General features: G+C 43.7%; 2 long non-coding RNA genes across 2 annotated transcripts in view; both read right to left on the bottom strand.

Annotated features, from left to right (window-relative positions):
• LOC136846494 (uncharacterized) overlaps positions 1 to 17,557 on the bottom strand; it is a 37,937-nt gene extending 20,380 nt beyond the window's left edge. The window contains exon 1 of the long non-coding RNA XR_010855413.1: positions 17,401 to 17,557. This is a non-coding gene — a long non-coding RNA (uncharacterized lncRNA). The remainder of the gene's footprint in view (positions 1 to 17,400) is intronic.
• Positions 1 to 24,463, bottom strand: part of LOC136846495 (uncharacterized) — a 145,742-nt gene that overhangs the window by 68,728 nt on the left and 52,551 nt on the right. The gene's annotated exons all lie outside the window — the stretch shown is intronic.

Here is a 24,463-nt window from a genome sequence, read left to right on the forward strand (position 1 = left end):
TGCTCCGATGGCCTAGATGACTCATGGGTTTGTTCCATGTTAAGCAAGCACACAAGGACAAAAAAGGTAAGCAATAAAATGAAACAATCCCACTGGGAAAGGCAATGTCCCCAGAAGAACACAGTAAAAGTAATGGCAAGCAGGGCAGCAGAGCACATCTACTCACAATGACGGCCAAAAGTAAAGTGACGCTCTACCGGCTAGGTGGGCAGGACTCCCACCTGGTTGTTAGGTAGTTAACTACCTTACCACCTTGTTAAAAGTTTAATGGCCGGTTCCAGCTTCGCTGAAGGTAATTTCTATGTACAGTAAATACCGAAAGGTTTGTATATCATGTAGGAACAAATACAGGCACTCCCCGGTTTAAGACAGGGGTTCCATTCCTACACCGGATCGTAAGCCGAAAAATGGTCGAAAATCGTCAAAAATCCTAAAAAACTTACTTTTAATGCTTTGGGTGTATTGAAAACGATGTAAACTGCATTTTTATTGAGTTTTTCATAAAAAAAACCTCCAAATTTTGATTATTCTGCCATTTTGTAGCCATATTTCTTCCGTCGGATCGTCGTCATAAGTGTCATAACCCAGGAACATGCATCGTAAACCAGGAAATAATTTCTGATGAATATATTTGAAAAGCGTCATAACCTTGGAAACTCCACCTTAACACCTTGAAAAACATCTAGAGTACTTTGTCATCAGACAAGCCTATAGCCAATGCCAACATGGTCCTTTTGCCTTCAAGGATGCTACCAAGGAGTTTCCTCATGCTTGAGAAACAACAGAAACCTAACCATGTTGTTTATAGAGGTATCGGTGTTGAAAAAAACCCCTTAATGTGGGACCATGACTTACACCCTGACCACTGGTATTGGCAGACTCAATTACAGTACTGTAGTAGATTCTCTCCCAGCACTGATGATGGCATTACTGCGAGATCCTGCCTTGAGCTCACCAGAACCATGGACATTACGTGCAGTCATCTACAGCTTGTGGTATTGTGATAAAACCTTTCATACAGGCATACAGGCAATAGGAGCACAAGCATATGAATGCAAACTAAAGGCGCACAGGCAATACGAGCGCAAGCCACACGCGAGCAAACGAGGGGAACACAAGCCATAGGCACACATGCGATGGGCAAGAGCCATAGGTGCACAAGGGATAGGTGTGTACACGAGAGGCATACAAGCCACAGGCGCACACGAGAGGCATACAAGCCACAGAAGACACTCGTCAGGCGCACAAGCATGAGTGTGCATGCAATAAGCGCACAAGCCATGAGAGTGCAAGCCATAGACGCCCATGCGATAGGTGTACAAGCTATAGGCGTGCGTGTAAACGATAGACACGCATGCGCAAGGATGCAGCAAAGTGCGCAAATTCGCACTAGATGCATGCTACTGGTGCATCAAAACTGTGAGGAATATTATCAGCCCGGCTAAAAAATCCAAAATACACGGGAAAGCGAAGACAGTCTAGGCCTCTCCCTATAACCTACGCTACAGGGGACTGAGGTGACACTTATCAAAGGAAAAGGTATCAAAGCAAAAGGTAACTTTCCTCGACAAGGCAGTTTAAGCTTGCTTAAATACTACCAGAAAGAGTAGGTAAAGTTAAAGAGGGAAAACATCAGGAAGACTCCTCTGAAATCTACCCGAGCAATCCTATCACAGAACAAATTCTGGTGCTAGAACCAGCGCCACTGATGCCGGACCTGATGCCCTACCAGAGTGAACAGAGGAAGGGGACGACAGGCAAAGATCCACACCACTTTCTGACATGTTCCGGTTCCCTGTCACTCATAACAATAAAATCCTGTGAAAATTATGCCAAGTGAACATAAAAAATGACTCCATCCTATCAAATCTGCCTTGAAATTAATGGGAAGCTCATTTGGAGTTACTAAATGGGGTGGCAGACAAGACATGCATCCCTTTACTTAAGTCTTACAAGTAGTATTATCCTCTATAGTTGTTTCTACAACCTAACACGCTCTCTCCGTTTGCGATCAATTAGCCTACATCATTTCGTTCAACTACTGTACAATAAATATTGTTATCCAATCATAACCTTTCCCGCAACAAAAACGTTATCAGGAGGGTCAATAAAATTGGAATACAATATGCCTACTATAGCAACTCTTACCTTACAGGTACTTACTGAAGGAATATTTAAAAAATAAAGGAGCAAACCAACTGAAAACCAAGTCCAATCTGTTGAACTCCTACCGAAACCAGAGACAGAAGTAGACTGACCAGCTACGAGCGTTTGTTCCTGTCGGTCCCCTTGGGGGGGGGGGGAGGTAGATGGACTGAAGACGGATACTCATAAAAAACCTTATGCTCTCGTTTTTTTATGGAGAGAAGACGGATATTCATAGAAAACCAAGTGTTCTCGTTTTCTTGTTTCAATCTGTCAAACTACCGCTGGCATGGAAGTAAGGGCTATATAATGGAGATGTAAGGCGAACTTAAAAAACTAACGATATTAAGATACAAAATGAAAACCAGCAAGATGTATCAATAACTGCTGTTATGGATGGAAGAAGAATTTAAGCAGTAAACTATATACTGTACATGTAATTGGGAGTAAACATATCAGATTACAATAGGATGAACGAAAAGGCAGGTCACAAAAGAGGAGATGAAAGGGAATTTGCAGAATGCATGCAAAACTCTGGGAAAAAGCTTGGAATGTTCTTTGAAAGCCAAGCCAAGACTGGAACATACAAAGGACTTCTGACCTACCTCTTCTCGACACAGTATACATAGTGTAGATGTTGAAAGCAAATGAAAGACAAAATGCAGAAGCTACTGAGATAAACTTGTATTATATGGCACATGAAGTGAAAAGGTGAAAATGTATATGTAGTGATGAAAGGTACAGTAAATCCCCCGTATTTGCGGTCTCACTATTCGCGGACTCATGTACTTGCGGATTTCTCTGAGGAACGTATCTACCCTTTATTTGCAGAAAATTCCCCCATTCGCGGTATTTTTCATAGAGAAATATTCACTAATTACTGTATTTTCATACAATTTTCATGACTAAATGCACTTTTTGTGATAAAAATATTAAAATACTCGGGTATAAGCATTTTTAGCGGTTTTTTTTTATGTTTAAACTATCAAAATAGGCAGTTTTAAGTGTTTTTAGAGGGGTTTCAAGTATTCACGGATTTTAGCTATTCATGGGGGGGTGCAGTACGCATCCCCTGCAAATACGGGAGGTTTACTGTATAGAGTAGATGAAAGGTTGTTAGGTTATTGAAAAATGTATATGGTGGAAGTGCAAGGAAGTGGACAGAAGAGGACAACCTGGAAAGGCATTGTATTAGAAGGGCTGTAAGATCGCAAATGCATGAGCAGGCAAGCAAGATAAAGGTGAAAGACCCAGTAAGAAGGGGAGTTGAACACATTGCTGATGAGTTTTCTGTGGGGACGGAGGGAGTATCTGCTGATGTAGAAGTTTTCTGTAAAGGGAGTTAGCCAAAGTCTCAGCAGTTAAGAAAGGGGAAGTGACTGACCATTAAATATGTAAGGATAAGATTTGTGAAAAACTTACCGGAAACTACCGTTTCCTTCCTAAAAGAGAATGTAAAAACAAAAATGTTTCAGAGACTACTGGTATTTATTTGACAAGCACATTTACCTTAAGATGATCTGCCCACTACAAATAATTGAAACATCTCCTTGAATTATTGGAAGCTTTCCAATAATCTCGAGTCTGTTATACATACTACTGATATATCTAAAACTCCACCTTTCAAGGGTCTTAAATCTCGCACATTTTTAGGTGTAACTGTTTATGTTTTCTTTGTTATTACTATTAATCACATTGGGAACCCATTATGTCCATGTGGGGAGAAAAAATAACACAAAATCAGAGATTGGTGCTGATTAAAAGAGCTAACATAAATGATCAAGACAAAAGTAAGGCATTGCTGTACATATATCACTTTATTATATAAGCAGGCTTTCAAACTAACAAGCCTTAACATCCATACTAGTATGATTCTGCACTTTTACACAAATGAAAGGAAACCATGGTGCAGTTTTCAAGAAATGAAAGCAAATTATGGTCACCCTTAAACTAATTAAATTGTGGTATAATCATCCTTCAACTAATTAAATTATGGTCGAGTCATCCTTAAGCTTATCAGACCTTATTCTGCTTACTGGCTTCATTATTATGATGGTTTTTCCATGAGCCTTTTTTAGAACTTTTGCACATTTGTTGATAAATATCAACAAAGTAATAATATAATAAGCAGGTTAGCTTGCACTAAAATTTACTTGGAATTACTGTTGGCTCTGGTAGGTCTTCAGTGTTTGAAATTAAGATTTTCTAAGATGGCTAGATGACTCCTGAACCAATGACAACCTGAGGAACGGGGTGCTACAGCAATGAAGGAAACTGGATACCTACAGAGGTAAAGAAATATTGAACTTTATTCAAAATACTTCTCTCGTTCAATATCTATCTTTTCAACTAGCTCTGCTCACTGACTGGAATACAAGTTCCTCATTTGGAGTTACATCATCATCAGTGGGTCCTAATCAGTTGCCTTATAATGATTATAGAAGTAATATCTCACACCCTGGACCGTACCACAGCCTTTGCGCCAAGGCATTCCAAACTTTAATCCAATCCCTTGCAAAACATACACAAGCATACTTTTGTTTATTCTTTTTAACTTTCTGCTTTTTTATTACTATTGAATATTTCTTGCACTATATACTCAATGCTGTTAAACTGTAGTTATATCCATTCTATTGTATTTCTTTTTTTTTTTTCTTCCTTTTTCTCCCGCTTACATTCAATACTGTGAGAGCTCAATTGGAAAATTTATGGACCTGCTAGGTACAATACTTGTCGTGTTTTATTAATAAAGAGGAAGAGTTATCAGCAAAAATCTAATTTCTCACTTCCCTTTCAATGCAATTGTGTATCCAAGTGGCAATACTTAGTTATTACACGATAACTTCAAACAGCTGTTCTTGACATTTTAACAATACCCTTGTAAAATACAGTATGTATATAAGGTACAGTATACGACTAGAATTCAATGTTTAATAAAAAAAAAAAAATAGAAAAATTACAAGGGAAAATGTCAAAAAACTTAAATACTTGGGTATGGAGGGTTAAAAGCACAGTCAGTGAAGATGTGTAGAATACAGTACATAAGAGTTCTGTCTCAACAGATACTGTGGCGGAATTCTAACCCACAAACAAAACAACAAACAACACTCACCCTGGTCCTCGGTTGCTGGAAGATGGAGTAAGGCGTCCACGGTCGCCAACACAGCACACAAAACCACACAAACCAAACCAAAACAGAAAAACACACGACTCACGAACATACAGCAACAAGAACAGCACACTAACAAGGAAAAACAACAACTTTGTATCAGCACACAAAAAAACTGTCCAAAACCAAACGACAGACCAGCACTAGCTCTGACTCAAGACTCCTCAACTCCTCATTCTCACTCCTCAGCCTCCCATTCTCCTCCTCCAGCCTGCCCTGGAGTTCCCTAGCCACTCGGAGTTCCTCTCTCTCAATTTCTCTATCTCACTCATCCTGACCTTTACTCTCACCGACCCACCACAGACAATCTTAACGGCTATTTTACAACAGCCCCACGTTGGGCGCCAAATATTATGTGGCGGAATTCTAACCCACAAACAAAACAACAAACAACACTCACCCTGGTCCTCGGTTGCTGGAAGATGGAGTAAGGCGTCCACGGTCGCCAACACAGCACACAAAACCACACAAACCAAACCAAAACAGAAAAACACACGACTCACGAACATACAGCAACAAGAACAGCACACTAACAAGGGAAAAACAACAACTTTGTATCAGCACACAAAAAAACTGTCCAAAACCAAACGACAGACCAGCACTAGCTCTGACTCAAGACTCCTCAACTCCTCATTCTCACTCCTCAGCCTCCCATTCTCCTCCTCCAGCCTGCCCTGGAGTTCCCTAGCCACTCGGAGTTCCTCTCTCAATTTCTCTATCTCACTCATCCTGACCTTTTACTCTCACTATACCTATCTGGTCACTGACTGTAGTCTTATCACTATTTTAGTTACACAGACTGGGAGTTGTAATGGGTGAACTAAGTATTAGTAATGGAAAATGTATATAAAATGTAAAAATCACATCATTAGCTATTAATAAAACCATAGCATAAGTTTCAAAGGCTCCACTACGATGTCATGCAATCATCCAAGTCATGATTACCTATACTAATTGACAATATTGTGCTAAGTTACACAGAAGTCTTGGATGGGTTGTGGGTTTAACTGTCATAGGCAATCCCTTTATCTTGCATTACTCAAACCAACAATACCCTGACACTATCAAAATGAACTCTCCATTGCCATAATGGTCAGGTGTTGGGGGAGTTCAGTCACAACACCCAAAACACCTGGCTTTGGTTCCAAATGAAACACTATGGAATGCTCATATAAGAGATGCAAAGCAATGAGCAGGTGGACATGTACCGCTGGTTTATTAGGAAAGCAGGTCGCTTATAAAGCGGCGTGCGGACGTCATACAAAAGCATACAATAGGATACAGGTGACCCAAGGTCAATTGTTCTTAATGTGACACAGGACAGGTAAATACAAATAACATGAAAAGTTAAATTACAAGACCTGACACAACAGTACTCTGGCACATGTACAAAGTCAACAGGCATAAATAAATCAGTAATAGATACGTATTTACATAGATAAAAATGTGGCTGTTTAGCATGACCCAGGCTTGTAGGAAGGCACCATAGAAAATGGGAGGTTCACCATAGAAAACCCGTTGAGCGGGGACTTTAAATACTCCCCCTGCTGCGCTGTCCTGATCAGGTCCCCAAGCGGCATTGTACAGTATAATGGCTCGAGGATCTGGGTCCGAACCTCCAGGAGGAGCTGAAGGAGGAAGATCTCCCTTGACAGGCTTATCTCCGACTGCCTGCCGCTGCTGTCCGTCTCAGGAAGGGTGAGGAGGTCCTGGATCACGCCCCAAGTCTCCAGGAGGTTCTGGTCGTGTCGAGGGTTGTTCACGAGGCCAAGGATGCGGGCAGCCATCTCGGAGACCGGCAGGGAGCAGGTCTCGACGAGAGAGGTTTCCAGATTTTGGTAGGTGACGGGACATGCAGCAGACACCCACGGGACGAGCTTCCTGTAGACCTCTTCGGGAGAGCGTTGATCACGGCGCCAGCCTGCAGCACCTCGTTGGTAAGTCCGCCAGCCTGAACTGCCCCTTGACCCTGTAGAGCAATGATGACAGGCTGCTGTGCGTGAAGGGCAGCAGCTTTATGGCAAGGGCAGACTTAGTTTGTTCCATCAGTATAGGCAGCGTGTGGGGAGCGGGTATCGGCGTGGAGCGCGCGAGCCTTGGCGTGGGGGAGGGCGCAGGCCGGTTGTGCACGAGGGAGATATCCGAGTCCGCGAAGTTCGTGGTTAATTGTATGTGGGAGGGAATGTCTGCCTCCATACTTACTATTGTCCTCTTACTTGTGGGCTACTCGCGTCAATACGCACCTAGGAGCGCGCCATGTGGGTCCGCTAATGACGGTGATGATCTGCTGATGAGAGTCAGCACGTCCGAACGCTTTGTTAAAGCGCCGTTTTTAGTCCGTTAGGGGCGTGGAGTAGTTCGTGGAGCCAAGACTAGGTCGCCGTATGAGTCCACTAATGTCTCCGGAAACCACTCCCGGGTCACCACTATAAGAGGTGCGAAATAATGAGCAGGTGGACATGTACTGCTGGTTTATTAGGAAAGCAGGCCACTTATAAAGCGGCGTGTGGATGTCATACAAAGGCATACAATAGGATACATGTGACCCGAGGTCAATTGTTCTTAATGTGATACAGGACAGGTAAATACAAATAACATGAAAAGTTAAATTACATGTACAGAGTAAACAGGCATAAATAAATCAGTAATAGATACGTATTTACATAGATAAAAGTGTGGCTGTTTAGCTTGACCCAAGCTTGTAGGAGGGCACCATAGAAAATGGGAGGTTCACCAAAGAAAACACGTTGAGCGGGGACTTTACACTCATCTTATCCACATTTTTTTTTATAATACCGATACCTGCTGATATATCAGCTTCTCTATCTTACAAAGGAGACTAAAGTTTTGGTTACTAATGCTTACTTTTGATCAGGTGTTTTGTAAACTGCTCTTGACAACTCAAAAATAAATAATACACTATTGCTTTAAGCTTATTTGGAATGGAAAAAAGCTGCTGAATACCAAATATTCTTCCACTATAGGCACCACAAGAGAAGAGACTATATTATGTAACATTTACTGATATCAAATACTTATTTATAACAAGTCAAGTAACAATGGTATCTGTTTGTAGGGTATTCTGTTTGAGTAAACAAAACTTGAAGTAACCTATATGTTCTCCAGCAGGTGGCAACAGTGTTCACTACGGCTATTTTTAACTCAAGACTAAGTCACAAAACATACAAAAAAAAAAAAAAAAAGCATTCATCAATGTCTGAAACATATTTCATAGGTATATATGGTAAGGAGAAGCTATTTTGATTTGGATCACTTAACATCACATAATATGTTCTGTGGCTTTGACTGAACCACATGTATCACTGTTATTGAGGGAGTTCTGAGACACAGTACAAAGTTTTTTGGTGTTAGTGATCAAGGCCAGATCTAAGTCACTGCAGACCATATTCAATGCATGGTTAAACTGCAGACCATATTCAATGCATGGTTAACAAACCACTCTTTCAAAATTTGATAATTTTCAAAAAATTTTCCAAAACATAACAGAAAAGTTCAAATTTTGGTAAATATGACATTTTTATAATAAAATAAGATTTTATATCATACTTACCTGTTGTTTACATATAGCTGTAATTCTCGATCTCGACAGAAAATTCAAAACTGGCGGTCCCGCTAATATATGGTCAGGTGATACAACTACCCCGCCCTCTACCGGGGTACCTGGATCCATTTCCATCAACAACTAATCATATTTTCTATGTCCCCTTGTCCCTTGCGGGAGGCGGGTGGAATGTTTATATGTAAACAACAGGTAAGTATGATATAAAATCTTATTTTATTATAAAAATGTCATTTTTATACATGAACTTACCTGTTGTTTACATATAGCTGATTGCCACATTGAGGCGGTGGGCATGGACAGCTGTAAGTGTTAAATGGAAAAAAACCTGAGATCATCAGGCTAAGAAAAACATCTTAACTTTGGATCCTTACCTGCTAAGGAAGCTGTTTTCTCGGTTACTGCCTCTGTAACCTGCTATCCTTAGTGCAACTGCGGGGGCCTAGTAGCTCAGACGCAGGTTGCTATATGGAGAAAGGTCTGTTGGCCCAGCCGTCTTCGACACAATCAACCAAAGCATATAATGCCCCTGCTCAGGCGCAGTACTCAAAGCATCCACCATCATATCACCCAACCATAAAAACTCACACCAACCTATTAAAATTAGACCTACTAGGCCATCTAACTTTAGGCTCTAGTAGTCGACCAAAAGAAAACTTCTGCACCCAAGGAAACTAAGGAGAGGATCTAGAGCCTCTGGTTTCCTTGCCCATCACCGTGTCAGACGCAATAAAGGGGCCCAACGTGTGCAGTCTTCATATGTGGTTTGGATCTGTCTCAGATAATGCGAGGCAAAAACAGACGAACATCTCCAATAAGTTGAACTTAGAATGTCCTTTAAAGCCATGTTCTTCTTGAAGGCTAAAGAAGTTGCAATAGCCCTAATTTCATGAGGCCTCACTTTAACTAAGGGGAAATCCACATCCCTTAATTCCTTGTGTGCCTCCTGAATCAGTTCTTTCAAAAGGAAAGCAATCCCATTTTTAGATAGAGGGTTCTTGGGGTTCTTAGTTGAGCACCATAAAAATCATGAGTTCCTCTTACACTTCTGGTCCTGTCCAGATAGAATTTCAATGCTCTGACCGGACAGAGAAGTCTCTCTCCGTTTCTCTTCCACCCAAGGAGGATAGGCTAGCAATGGAAATTCCTTGGCCATGGATTACTAGGGTTTTCGTTCTTAGCTAGAAAACCCAAGGTGAAGGAAACTACAGCCTTATCCGCACAAAAACCAACTCTTTTGTCCAGAGCATGAATCTCACTTACTCTCTTTGCCGAGGCCAGTGCCAAGAGAAGAGAGTTTTCTTAGTTAGATTCCTAACGGAGCAGGAACTCAAAGGCTCAAAAGATTTGGAGGTAAGCCACTTTAGCACCACATCCAAATTCCAATGCGGAACACGAAGAGATTTGCCTTTAGTGGTAGCAAAGGATTTAAGGAGTTCTGCAATATCTTTGTCCGAGGAAAGGTCTATACCTCTATTCCTGAAAACTGCCGCCAGCATACTCCTATACCCCTTAATCGTGCTGACAGCCAATTTCTTCTCCTTGTGCAGAAACAAAAGAAATCCGCCACCTGGCTTAGAGTCGTAGAAGTGGAAGACACTCCAGACTCGAGCACCACTCCCTGAAGCGCTTCCACTTCGCTTGAGAGACCTTTGGCAGACGAGGGCCTGGTTGATCTAGCCATTGCCTGCGCTACTCTTCTAGAGAAGCCTCTCCTCCTGTAGAGTCGCTCGAGAGTCTGAACCCTGTCAGATTTAGATCTGACGGGTTCCTGTGGAACTTTTGCTGTGCAACTGGCACAGAAGGTCTGGTCTGAATGGCAACCTCCTTGGCCAATCCACTACTTTCTCCAGTAGCTCTGGAAACCATGATCTTCCTGGCCACCATGGAGCTATAAGGATCACTGACACACCTTTGTGTGCTCGAAACTTTTTCAGGACTTCTCCCAGCATCCTGAAGGGAGGGAATGCATAAAGGAAGAGACCCGACCAGTCCAGGAGCATGGCATCCACCGCTAATGCTTCTGGGTCTGGAACAGGAGAGCAAAAGAGAGGTAGTCTGCGGTTTTCCTCGTTGCGAACAGGTCTGTGCATGGGAGTTCCCAAACCTTCCACAGGCCTTGGCAGACTTTCTGGTGGAGGGTCCATTCCGTCGGAATGACCTGAAGTGACCTGCTGAGGATATCCGCTCTTTTACGTTGAGAGCTCCCGGGATGAAGCGAGTTACTAGCTCTATGTTCTTGGTTGCCGCCCACAAAAGGAGGTCTTTATGATCTCGAACAGAGAGAAGGAGTGAGTGCCTCCTTGTTTCTTCACGTGACGCCAGAGCTGTGGAGTTGTCCGAGTGCACTACTATCTTTTTGTTTTCCACCAGAAGCACGAAATGTTCCAAGGCTAGATGTATTGCCTTCAACTCTTTCTCCATTTATGTGCCAGTCCCGTTGGGATGAAGACCAATTGCCTGACACTTGAAGATCCCCCAATGTTGCTCCCAACCCTCGTCTGAAGCGTCGGAGAACAACATCAGGTCTGGGTCCCTCTGTCTCAGTGACAAACCTCGATCTAGTTTGCTCCTGTCGTTCCACCATGACAGGTCTTGCTTTACTTGGAGTGGATAGAGGAAAAACAAACGAATCCGTGTCTTTCTTCCTGTTCCAGATCTGCTGTAGGAAGAACTGAAGAGGTCTCATGTGTAGCCTCCCAGACTGACGAACATCTCTAGCGATGAGAGGGTGCCTAAAAGGCTCATCCATTCCTTGGCAGAACAAGTCTTGGCTGCAATCAGGTATCTCACTTTCAGCAGGCATTTCTCGATCCTTTGAGACATCGGAAAACCTGAAAGAACTGAGTTCATCCGAACTCCCAAAAAGTCAAGTCTTGAGATGGAGAGAGTTGTGACTTCGGAAGATTCACTATGAGTCCCAATTCATCGGTAAGAGAAAGGGTCCTTTGTAGGTCCTTCATGCATTGGCCTTTGACGGAGACCGGATCAGCCAGTCGCGCGAGGTAAAGGGAAATGTGAATTCCCTCTAAGTGAAGCCATTTCGCAATTGGAGCCATCGTCCTTGTGAAAACTTGTGGGGCTGTTGATAGGCCGAAGCAAAGAGCCCTGAATTGAAAAGCCCTGCCTCTGAACACAAACCGTAGGGAATTTCCTTGATCTCGGATGGATAGGTACATGAAAGTATGCGTCCTGGAGATCGAGGGACACCATCCAGTCTCCTTCCTTCAGGGAATTTATAACCGACTGTGTGGTTTCCATCTTGAATGGTGTTTGAAGCACAAATTTGTTCAGGGCGCTTACGTCGAGGACTGGTCTCCATCCTCCTGACGATTTTGGAACCAGAAACAGACGGTTGTAGAACCCCGGAGATGAAGGTTCGAGGACTGCTTCTATGGCTCCCTTTGAAGGAGGGAAGTAACTTCCTCCTCCAACACCACAAGTTTCTCTGAGTCCCTGGATGATACGTTGAAGTCTACTGGCGAAGACTTTAAAGGAGGACTCTCTGAGAAGGGAATGGTGTAGCCTTCTCTCAGAACGTTGATCACCCAGGGTTCTGCTCCCTTGGCCTCCCAAACTTGCCAGAACGACTTTAGTCTGGCTCCGACCGTCGCATGAAGGACCTTGAACTCATCGGTTGGTACCCTAACTTTCTGGGGATGAGAAGAGAATTTTCCTCTTCCCCTAGCACGGAAAAGGGCTGAGAAGGAGTACCCCGAGAAGGCCTAGAGGATACAGGGAAAGAAGGCTTGGGTACTACTGGAGAAGTCAGAAAACCTGGGTCTTTTCAAAGAATGAGCCAGTAGGTCTTGAGTAGACTTCCGTGAGAGAGTTTCCGAAATTTCCCTAACTAACGTGGGCGGGAAAAAGGGATTCCTTAAGCAAAGGAGCAAAAAGAAGAGCAGATTTCTGGTTCCTGGAGACTCCTCTAGACAAACGAAATCCAATGTGCTCTCTTCTTCAAAATGCCGGTAGCAGTCACTGAGGCAATTTCTGACGTTCGTCCGTGATGGCCTTGTCCAGGCAGGCCAAAATAGCATCAAGATCTGTAGCAGTCTTGGGGGAAGATCACAGACTTTCACTATCCTGCTCAAGGCTCCTATAGACCAGTCAATAAAAGAAAAGATCTCCAAGATCCTATAGGAACTCTTCACCAGATGGTCAATTTCCGAAGACGAAGGCCGACTTTGGACGAAGAAAAAGCTGAGCGACGGCAGAATCCACAAGGCTGGAGAAATCCCCCTTGAGAGGAGGCAGAGTCTCCCAAGGAAAAGACTTCCTCTCTTTCTCATACCACGAACGAGACTTAAAAGACAGTTGAGAGAGGGAAAACAGAAAGATGTTTTACCCTGAGATCTTTTCTTGCTCAACCATCCTTCTTGCCTTCGGAGAGCTCTTTTCGCCGAAACAGACAGGACCAGCTTCAGAAATCTAGAGGAAGGAGGTTTAAAATCCTTGGCAAACTGCGTAGTTGGAGACGAAGGGGAAGCTGGAGCAAAGTCTTCTTGAAAATGTTCTTCAAAAAGTTGTAAGAGATGCTTAAAGTTGGACGTAGGAGCAGACGGAACATCATCTACTTCCGAAACATCGGAAACTGGGGAGAGAATCTCTGAAGCAGTTGGAGCACCGCGGATAGAAACGTCTCCGGGAGCCAAACTTGCGTTATCCTCTTGAGTATCGCCGAACGTCACCGAGGCGCCAAGAGCCCGACCCGCGTCAAGCGTATCCGGCTGCCATGAGCTTGAGAGGAGTCAGGAGCCTTAGAAGATCCGAGAGCCAAAGAGGCGCCAAAAACCACGGTTTCGCTAGAAGCGCAAACATTGTGCGCCTTGGAAACGTGTTTTGAGAGGCGCCAAGCGCCAAAGTAGCGTCGTGAGTGCGGCGGTGCGGGCGGAAATGGCGCCAGGAGCGCGATCGGAAGCGGAGCCAGGCGCCTTGGCGGAAGCGAGCCAGGCGCGAAGAGCGAAATCGAGCCAGGCGCGCGAGCGAAGCGGAGCCAGGCGCCGCGCGGAGCAGAGACCGGAGCCTCAGTTGCAGAAGGAACCTGAAGTGCTGGAGCTTTAAAACCTTCGAAAAGTCTCAAAATCTTGTCCAATTTGTCCTCTTGCGAAAGGGGGTAGGAACCGGAGGCATAAAAGCCGACTTGGGATCCAACGGGAAGGAAGCCGCTACTTGCATGCTAACAGGAGGATCCGGCGCTCGCTACGATCCGTAGAACGTACATCCGGACTGCCTGAAGAAGAAGAGATCTCTGGGCTATCCCAAAAGCTACAAGACGGAAGAGGAGAACGTGCCGAAAGTTTCTTGATAGGAACTTGACTTGGAGAGGAAGCTCTGCGTCTCTTCAGCGGCCTACTAGACTCTGACTGCTTCCAACTCCTCCTCGACGAAACAGAAGCACAAGAAGACACTTCCGCATCGCTTTTACTATAGCGAGCTGCAACAGCCTGGGACGCAACAGGACTGTTAGAGGGAGCAACTGCTCGTGAGCAGACCCCACTCGCCTCCCTTCGGCTTTCGGCATGTCTTCTCCCTGAGCCCTGGGAGCCGGACAGAGGCCTCGACCTAGGAGAGCGAGGGGGACGAACAGTCACCTCCTCCACAACACTATCACTCGCAACACTTCGATGTCTAGACATCGCACTCACATCCTGGCCAATCTTCTCTATCGCAGAGAAAAGAGCCGAAATCTTACCATCAAATTCTGCCCGAAGGTCTGACACGGTAGTGGGTTCGGAAACAACAGGTTCCGGGGCAGGAATAGGAACAGGAGGGGTAACAGGAACAGAACAAGAGGCAATACTACTCCTACTCTGGGAGGAACTTGGCCAAGCCTTCGTGCCCTATCTTTACTTAATTTTGTCTGATATTTAGCCAACTTTTGCCAATCAAGCACAGACAAAGACGAACATTCATCACATCTATCCAGATTCGTGCACAATTTCCCTCTACAGTTAGAGCAAGAAGAGTGAGGGTCTATGTTAGACTGAGACATTCGAGTTTTACAACCCCATTTATCTAATTTGAGATCCTGAATCAGACATAACTAGAAAAATCTCAACAAAGCCAAAAAACAAGCCAGAACCGTCAACAAAAGTGGGTACTTCACCAAAGAAGAAACGCGAAAAAGCACCGATGAATTTCCTGAAGAGGAGCAGACGATAGTCGCCGGCCCGACAGAAAAATATGATTAGTTGTTGATGGAAATGGATCCAGGTACCCGGTAGAGGGCGGGGTAGTCGTATCACCTGACCATATATTAGCGGGACCGCCAGTTTTGAATTTTCTGTCGAGATCGAGAATTACAGCTATATGTAAACAACAGGTAAGTTCATGTATAAAATTACAGTTTCGGTCAAATTCACATTTCCGATATAAAATTACATTTTCCCTGGCTTAAATAGTGTACTTTCAACGAATCTGACCTTTTATTTCTTCCATCACAAATGATTAGATTTTTGAGATACATGGCGGCCATGGGTACCGCTCTCAGTTTCGGGTGGTGCAACGCGCTAAATTACGCTTATGCACATTTTAAATGATTGTTGCAAGCTCGTATGTTCTGGCAATCGGTAATATTGCGCTGCGCGCGCTTGCCACAGGGGTTACAGGGAACGAAATTTCACCCCTAACGTCTAGTTACAGTTTCGGTGAAATTCACGGCCGATAGTGCAATGTTACCCTTTTCGTTAACCACTTCACTTACCTTAAATAGATGGTAGTACTAAATGTTCACGAAGAAAGGTATTCAAACTTGTGGAGTTCCACTGTAATGTCCATGGAAACGACCAATAGCCTCAAAGTAAGACAGAGAACACCCACTGCAGACGTGCAATGGAATCCATGGCAGTCAACTGAAATACGCACTTTTGTAGAAAGCCGGCTTATTCCAAAATCGCAGTTAATTGGATATTCTTGAAACAAAGCAACCAATCAGGTTTCAGCATTTGTACCGTACTTATAATTCATAACGAAAAACAAAAGACGATTAGGCCTTTTACCCACAATACATTGACAAAAACAAAAACGCCTCAGCAGGAAAACTGACATGGCAGCATAAACGCATCCTTTGCGATAACAACAAGGCACAATATTCATCGGCAAATATCTCCGTAACTCTTAATTTGCGGAAGATGCGAGTAAGTATTTCATTATGAATCATGACAAAATATATGATAGCAAGTAAAAAAATATTAGATATCCGAATTTGACCGAAACTGTAATAATACCCAAATTTTCTTGAGATTAAGCCAAAACATTATGTTATGGTATCCCTGGTCTAACATCATTCATGAGGCTGGAGTTAACCCATAAAATGCTGCTGGTCCCCCCCCTAATCTGAGCATTCCACAGGCTAGCCTATGCCTGTATAAAAACTTAACCAAAACACCTATAACTGTATAGAAAATAGAAGCCACTGCAGGACAGATGGAATAAGTTCATTGGTAGAACTATATAGTAGCTCCATGCGGCGACTGCCTTCTAACTTAACTTTTTCTACAGTTTTTTGGTTGCTAATTATGAATTTACCTTTGATATTTGGCGCTCGAGTGTAATTAACCCCTGAAGTCCGTCCAACAAGGGGTTTCCATATGCGATCTTCACAAGACAGAGCACGGGTACTTCTGTTTCGAACGGTTCATATCCCATCCAGCAAGTGCAATAACTTGTTAACGTATGGGTACCCAAACCGCACCCCCCCCCCGGCCAGTACTAAACACGGCGAAGGGACATTCCATTTGGCAGATAAACAGATGCACCACCAGTATCAGAACCCCTAAAAGTGTAGAAAAAACCAGCTGAAAAGGTAAAAACAGGCGTGGTGCTAATATATCGAATTACCAGTTCATTTGCTAAAAACTACCACTAATTAGGCCTATTACATCCTGACCTAACCTTCCCTTAACCTAAACTAAACCTGAGGACTATGTCCCGACTTGGCCTTGGCCTCGGGCCTGTATGATTTTCCATATTTTCTACGAGGTCCTACCCAAGTCTGCAGTCAACTCAGAAAATCAGATAATTTAAGAAAGTGTAATGGAGATGGCATCACGAATGGGTTATAGGTATTTATACAATTTTTTGTGATAAAAAATGTAGGAAATGGTGTATATATTGCACTGCTATTGGCGATATTGGAAAAATTTACCACGATGAGAAATTCACTGTAGTTTATCTGTATTTTTAAATTTAATTTCATCCCCGAAACACTTGTCCCACAGTTTAACATGTAAACATAAGCAAAAGAAGCAGCCGAATTTCGTATTATCTGGGCAATTTTCCCAAACCTTACCTATACTGCATTACATGCCCCCTTCCCTATACTGTTTGGCTAAAATTTACGTTAAAAATATATCTTCGTCCGGCCTAACATTTAAAAGCATGGAAGGGGGGATGAGAAGGCTAGGCTACGTTTTACTAACTGTTTCATCCTGATGAGCTCCCATTCCAGAAATCTGTACCATAATTTAGGAATAAATTAATAATGCATACAAATAACACTTACCATAGCCATTAAATTTGATAGGCAATTCGCATGGTAGCCTAATACTTCCCCTGGGGAAAGCCAAGGATGTAACAAAAAGATGGGTTTCGACGACTCCACGGTAAACTGGCAACAACAAGTACACCACTTCACCAGTCCAACAGCAGTGTTGCCAACCAGTTTACCCCAGAGTGGCCTCAATCCTTAGGGAAAAATTCCCCATTTTTAGTTTCCTGTAAAAGAAAACTATTGAGATGGCTTTGTCTGTCCGTTAGCATTTTTTTCTGTCCGCCCTCAGATATTAAAAACTGCTGAGGCTAGAGGGCTGCAAATTTGTATGTTGATCATCTATCCTCTAATCATCAAACATACCAAATTGCAGCCCTCTAGCCTCAGTAGTTTTTATTTTATTTAAGGTTAAAGTTAGCCATAATCGTGCTTCTGGTAACGATATAGGATAGGCCACCGTCGGGCCGTGGTTAAAGTTTTACGGGCCGCGGCTCATACAGCATTATACCGAGACCACCGAAAGATAGAACTTTTTTAGGTGGCCTTAATTATACGCAGGAGGGGCTGTGCAGAAAAGTCGATTACGCCGAAGAAACTTCGGCACATTTTTTACTTTTTATATTGTCCTCTATTTCATAGTAAACATTAAAACAAATATGAAATTAGACTATAAATTATACAAGTAGAATGTTACAAGGCAACTAATACAGGCTTCCCAGTTGTCTAATTCAAATAAAAAAAATTAACGTTATATTATATATTCACTGTATTAGAAATGAAAGGTGGGAGAAAAAAATGCATCAAAATGGATGGTTCCTCAAGAAAGGATAAACCTTTAAAAAAAGTTGTTTATGTTAGTTTTACCAGACCACTGAGCTGATTAACAGGATTAGACTTATTTTACGTGGCTAAGAACCAATTGGTTACCTAGCAACGGGACCTACAGCTTATTGTGGAATCCGAACCACATTATAGCGAGAAATGAATTTCTATCACCAGAAATAAATTCCTTTAATTCTTCATTAGCCGGCCGGAGACTAAAAAACAATGTTTCTTTTTTCTTTCAATAAGGCCATTTAAATTTCCAATTTAGGTATCATCTATGGTAACTCGACCACCCGCATTAAAAAAACTAATTTACATATATGTAAAGTTCATATAAGTAAATTAGTTTTTCTTGACAAATTTACCTCAATAAGTTACCAAAGTCCCTAAATTTCGAGGCATTTTCCCCATTTCCCTACTCAGGCCACTGATTCCCTAAATCTGGGGAAAATTCCCATGGTTGGCAATACTGTTCAACAATTGGGGTCACGATCTCCTCACCTTGGTGTGGGGTAGTCTGACAGTATAGGGTTTAGTCTTAATGATCATTTATCAGTTATTCACCAAATATGATACTTGTTGAGTACATTCACTTTAAAAAAAATATTTCGATTTCATGTTGCGTTTATTGTTCTGAGAGGAATTACAATCCTTCCCAAGACAGTTTTATGTGAAATTTCATAAACCAATGAGGCAGGCAAACAGTTTAAATCTGCCCGCTGGTGATACCTTTGCAACCTCTGTTCCCTTAGCTTGAGGACAGTTCACAGGAACAACAAATATCACGTCATCGACATCAATACTGGAGAGAGAGAGAGAGAGAGAGAGAGAGAGAGAGAGAGAGAGAGAGAGAGAGAGAGAGAGAGAGAGAGAGAGTCTTGTATCTTCAGGTATACCTAATTATTCCTTTCAAAATGGATACATAGTGTATTAAGTTTTTACTGTTACATATCAGTTCTTTTCCCACTAATTATTTGGGAATATTATAATTGTTGCCTTTATATACAAAGACAAGAGAAATTCTGCAAAATCAGATGAGTCCGGATAATCAAAAGACACCATTTTACCTCTTGAAGCTCTAGATAGAAAATGTAATGCCTCAACTTCCACGATGTAGCAAGTGCTGGTTTTCTATTGAGTGCGAGGAAAGTCAATTTGACAGATGTAAGAGGGCTTGGGGACACTCTCTCTCTCTCTCTCTCTCTCTCTCTCTCTCTCTCTCTCTCTCTCTCTCTCTCTCTCTCTCTCTCTCTCTCTCTCTCTCTCTCTCTCTCTCTCTCTCTCTAGTATTGATGTCAGTGACGTGATATTTGTTGAGAGACTTAACTCCTATGAACTGTCCTCAAGCTAAGGCAACAGAGGTTGTAAAGACATCTAAAAGAGACAGTTAGAACAACTACAAAGTATAAACGAAAAATAGTAACTGACAGTACTCTAGTTTATACTAAAATCTTTCAGAATATGGATTTTTAGCATAATGAAGACCTTGAGTCTTTAATCCTTGTTTTAAGTGACCTCCTGAGTCCAATCATCCAACCAGAGTAAAGGAGCCTTATTTTATTAAAGTCACTGAAGAATTTCTACAATTTTCTTAACCATTCCTATTTATAGAAAACGAATAAACTTGTAATAAGGGCCAAACTCAAGTAATTTTATATATGACTCCTTTAGAAACATATCCTAAAGTATATTTTATCTTTCTTCGCTTTTTCACGAGAATGTTTTAACCGGCCTTATGCTAAAACGGTTTTTGTTCCTAGAGCAGCCCCTGACAAATGTAGGTGATTACTGAAGATCACATGGTCAAACGATATATTATGATGTAATTAACTCTTGAAAGCAAGTTAATACAGGACAAGTACTTTACACAAAACTATTACCATTTAAGCATTCTTTCAATTAACTTTCAGCTACAGTACTGATGTCACAGTCAGTGATGTCAGGTAGCATTCAATATGATCAGTCCTTGAATGGGTGATCGCCACAAATTCTGTTTTCTGTGCGCAAATTAAGTGAAAGTTGCCTATAGATTGTTTTGGAGATCACCAAAATATCGAAATTATGATCGATTTTCGGCAGTTTTGTTTGTGCGTGTACGGAAGCGGTTAAATGAAAAAAAAACTGTGCGCAAACCCATAAAAAAAATAGTATTAGCAAGACAAAACGAATATTGTGAAGATAATTAAAAGAGAGACAACGAAAGCAGTTAACGGAAATAAATGAAGATGACCGGTGATGTTATTCAAAACAAGTAAAATAGACGGAAAATTAGTACTACTATCTATTTCAGGGCCCGCGAGTCATCGTTTTTCTCAAATATCTTTCAAACTAATTATTTGATCGAAATGGTAGCCTACTTTGACAGTGTACAAGACACCTCCCGCTAATTTTTGGTAATACTGTGAGAGAGATGCGAAATGAGCAGGAAGACAAGTACTGATGGTTTATTGATAAAAACGAGCTGCTTATAAAGCGGGATGCGGACGTCTGCGTAGTTCGCAGAGACCGCTGGTATAAAGATTTACAGGTGACCTGAGGTCAAACTAATTCCTTACAAAAACAGGGTAGGTTCATACAGAGAACATAGTGATCAACAATGTCTGACATATATAACATAATAACTCGTTACTTGTACATAAAACATGATTGTTTAGAAAGACAACATTTATACTGTACAGTTTACAATTATGATGATAGATATATATTCTGATCGACCTTAGGTCGATGAAAAGGCACCACAGAAAACGGGATGTTCTCTACAGAGAACGCATTGAGTGGGGACTTTACAATACTACCACCCCCCCCCGCCCCAAAGAGGGAGTCAACGTCTGATTAAACCAGGTATCTGCTGGGGCGATGAAGGGGGCCTCTCATTCTCGATGTCAACTGGAGAGGGCGGTCGCCTTCCCCAGTGTCCTCTGCAGTGGTTTGTTGGGGTGCCTTTCCGTCAGGTTTCTGGGTTTTTCGGGGACGCCCTCGCCTCCTTCCTGCGACCAGGCTTGTTTGAGGGGCTGCCACATCCCGCAAGAGATCTTGGGGTCTGCCTCCGTTGCCCCCCTCCAGGAATGCGGGTTTTAGACAATCTATTGACGCCCAGTCTTCCCACCCATGGATGGATATTCTGAATGCCTTCTTGTTCCTTTCCAGTACAAGGAAAGGTCCCCTGTAGGGTCTAGTCAAGGGTGGGCGTACGGATTCGTCCCTGACGAAGACGTGAGTGGAGGAGGCCAGCCCGGGCATGAAGGGGGACGTCCTGTCGGTGAATATCTTTTGGCAGGGGGCGAACTTTCCAACCCTGTCTCAAAGCCTCTGCGTTCCTATGTCGTTCCTGTCCTCTGCGACGAGTTCCCCTGGGACTACCAGAGTCTCCCCGTAGACTTTTTCCGCTGAGGAGGGGTTGCCGTTTGCTCTTGGGGTGGTCCTCAACCCAAGGAGGACCCAGGACAGCTGGTACTTCCAGTTTTCAGAGGAGCAACAAGCCATGAGGGACGCCTTCAGAGACCTGTGGAACCTTTCCACCATTCCGTTGGCTGCGGAGTTGCAGGTGGTGGTGCTGTGGTGAGTGGTTCCCATTAGACGTGCCAGGAGGTCCACAACTCGGAGAGGAAAGTGGGTCCCTGTCTGTCGTTATGTCGTCTGGGACACCGAACCAGTTGATCCAGCTGGAGAGAAGGGCTTCTGCGCATGCACTGGCGGTGGCTTCCTCCATGGGCGTAGCTTCGGGCCACCTGGTGGAGCGGTCGACGACTGTCAGAAGGTATCTGGCTCCTCCTGATGGGAGAACAGGTCTTACTACGTCGACGTGGATGTGCCCAAAGTGTCTCTTTGACTAGGGGAATTTGCCCACCCCCGATTCGGTGCTCCGTCCCACTTTGCTTGTCTGACACTGCATACACTGTCTTGCCCAGGCCGTCGCGTCTTTCCATATGCTGTGCCAGACGAACTTCTCCGTCAGCAGTCTGGCTGTTGTCCTTCCAGAAAGGTGGGATAGACCGTGGAGGGTACCAGGGGACTGGGGGCGTCCAGTACTGACATCGCTCAGTAATGTTGATCCTCCTGAGCTGAAGGGCACGTCCTTCCACTTCAGCGATGTGATGGCTGTACGGTAGGCTGGGGTCTCAGGGTCAGCAGCTTGTTTGTGGGCAAGGTCCTCATAATCGATCCTGAGCTGTACGGAATCGATCTCAATCCTAGAGAGGGCGTCGGCTACTGGGTTCTTCCTGCTGGGGAGGTATTTGATGGTGCAGGTGAACTTCGCGATGGCTGCGAGGTGCCACTGCTGCCTAGAGGGCCATGCGTCGCCCAGCTTCGTGAAGGTGTGGACCAGCGGCTGGTGGTAGGTCCAAATTGTGAAGGGCGTAACCCTCCAGGAGGAACTTGAAGTGCTGTACTGCCTGGTATGCTGCTAGGAGTTCTCGGTCGAAGGTGCTGTAGCGGGACTTGGCGGGTTTTAGCCTCCTACTGAAGAAGGAGATGGGCTGAGGGGTCCCTCCTCTGATGACCTGTTCCAGGACTGATCCACAGGCGACGTTGCTGGTGTCCATCGTCAGCTGGAGGGGAGCGCTGGGGTCCTGTTGGGCCAAAGATGTTGCTTTGGCGAGGACAGCCTTCGGCAGGAGGAAAGCCTTCTGCTGGTCGGGGCCCCACACTAAGGTCTTTGGACTTCCCTTCAGGACCTCTGTCAGGGGGGGCCATGGTGTGAGCAATCCCCGGGATGAATCTTCTGTAGTAGTTGACCATCCCGAGGAATTCTTGTAAGGCCCTGATGGAGGTAGGGGTTGGGAACTTCTTGACGGCTTCGACCTTCGACGACATTGGATAGATGCCTCCCGGGGATATCTCGTGGCCCAGGAACTCCACCTTCTCGACGCTGAAGGTGCATTTGTCAAACCTGATGACGAGGACACTTTCCTGAGGGCGCTGCAGGACCTCCCAGATGTGTTACAGGTGTTCCTCCTGGGATCTGGAAAAGATTAGGATATCGTCGATGTAGCAGGCGCAGAAGTCCAATTCCCCAGGATGCTGTCCATGAATCTATGGAAGGTCGCGCCCGTGTTCCTCAGGCCGAATGTGGAGAAGGCAAAGACATAGGACCCGAAGGGTGTGATGATGGCGGTTTTGGGGATGTCCTCTGGTGTTACTGGGACCTGAAAATAAGATTTTAGTAGGTCCATTTTGGAGAATATCCTGGCCCTGTGGAAAGAGGCCATCAGGTCCTGCATGTTCGGCTGGGGGTAGTGGTCCAGTTCTGTTGCCAGGTTCAGCCGCCTGTAGTTGCCGCAGGGCCTCCAGGTGCCGTCCGCTTTCTGCACCATGTGAAGAGAGGTGTGAAATAATGAGCAGGAAGACAAGTACTCCAGGTTTATTGATAAAAACAAGCTGCTTATAAAGCGGGATGTGGACGTCTGCATGGTTCACAGAGACCGCTGGTACAAAGATTTACAGGTGACCTGAGGTCAAACTAATTTCTTACAAAAACAGGACAGGTTGATACAGAGAACATAGTGATCAACAATGTCTGACATATATAACATAAATAACTCGTTACTTGTACATAAAACATGACTGTTTAGAAAGACAACATATATACAGTTTACAATTATGATGATAAATATATATTCCGATCGACCTTAGGTTGATGAAAAGGCACCACAGAAAACAGGATGTTCTCTACAGAGAACGCATTGAGCGGGGACTTTACAACATAGTGCATTGTCAAATGGGGCTAGTTAAGGCGTTTACTCTTGACTTTTAAAGGCAAAGCTACATGAGTCAGCAGGATCAATCTACGTAATCGAACGTCTGCTATCCCCATAGGCAGGAAATTGGGGCAGAGATGGGAGGCCAGGAAAGTGGGTTGAGGAGGGATAAGGAGGGGAAGGGGAGAGGGGGGGACGGGATGGGGATAAAGGACGTTCGAATGCATAGTTTGGCGATCATGGCAACACCATGTAAATCAAGAGTAAAATGCCTTAACTAAAGCTATTTGATAATGCACTGTTATCAAAAATTAGCGGAGGTGTCTTGTACCATGTGTCAAAGTACCATTTCGATCAAATAATTAGTATGAAAGATATTTGGAAAAATGATGACTCGTGGTCCTGAAATGGATAGTGGATTGTGATTTCTTTTATTTTTGCGTTAAAATTATTATCCTTACAAACAATGTCATTCTGCATTTATTCAATATTCTTTAGACATTATAATCATAATATTAGTTGCAGTATTAAATATTGGTTGATAACAATTA

Source organism: Macrobrachium rosenbergii, chromosome 15 (genome assembly GCF_040412425.1).
Source record: "Macrobrachium rosenbergii isolate ZJJX-2024 chromosome 15, ASM4041242v1, whole genome shotgun sequence".
Taxonomy (NCBI): Eukaryota; Metazoa; Arthropoda; class Malacostraca; order Decapoda; family Palaemonidae; genus Macrobrachium; species Macrobrachium rosenbergii.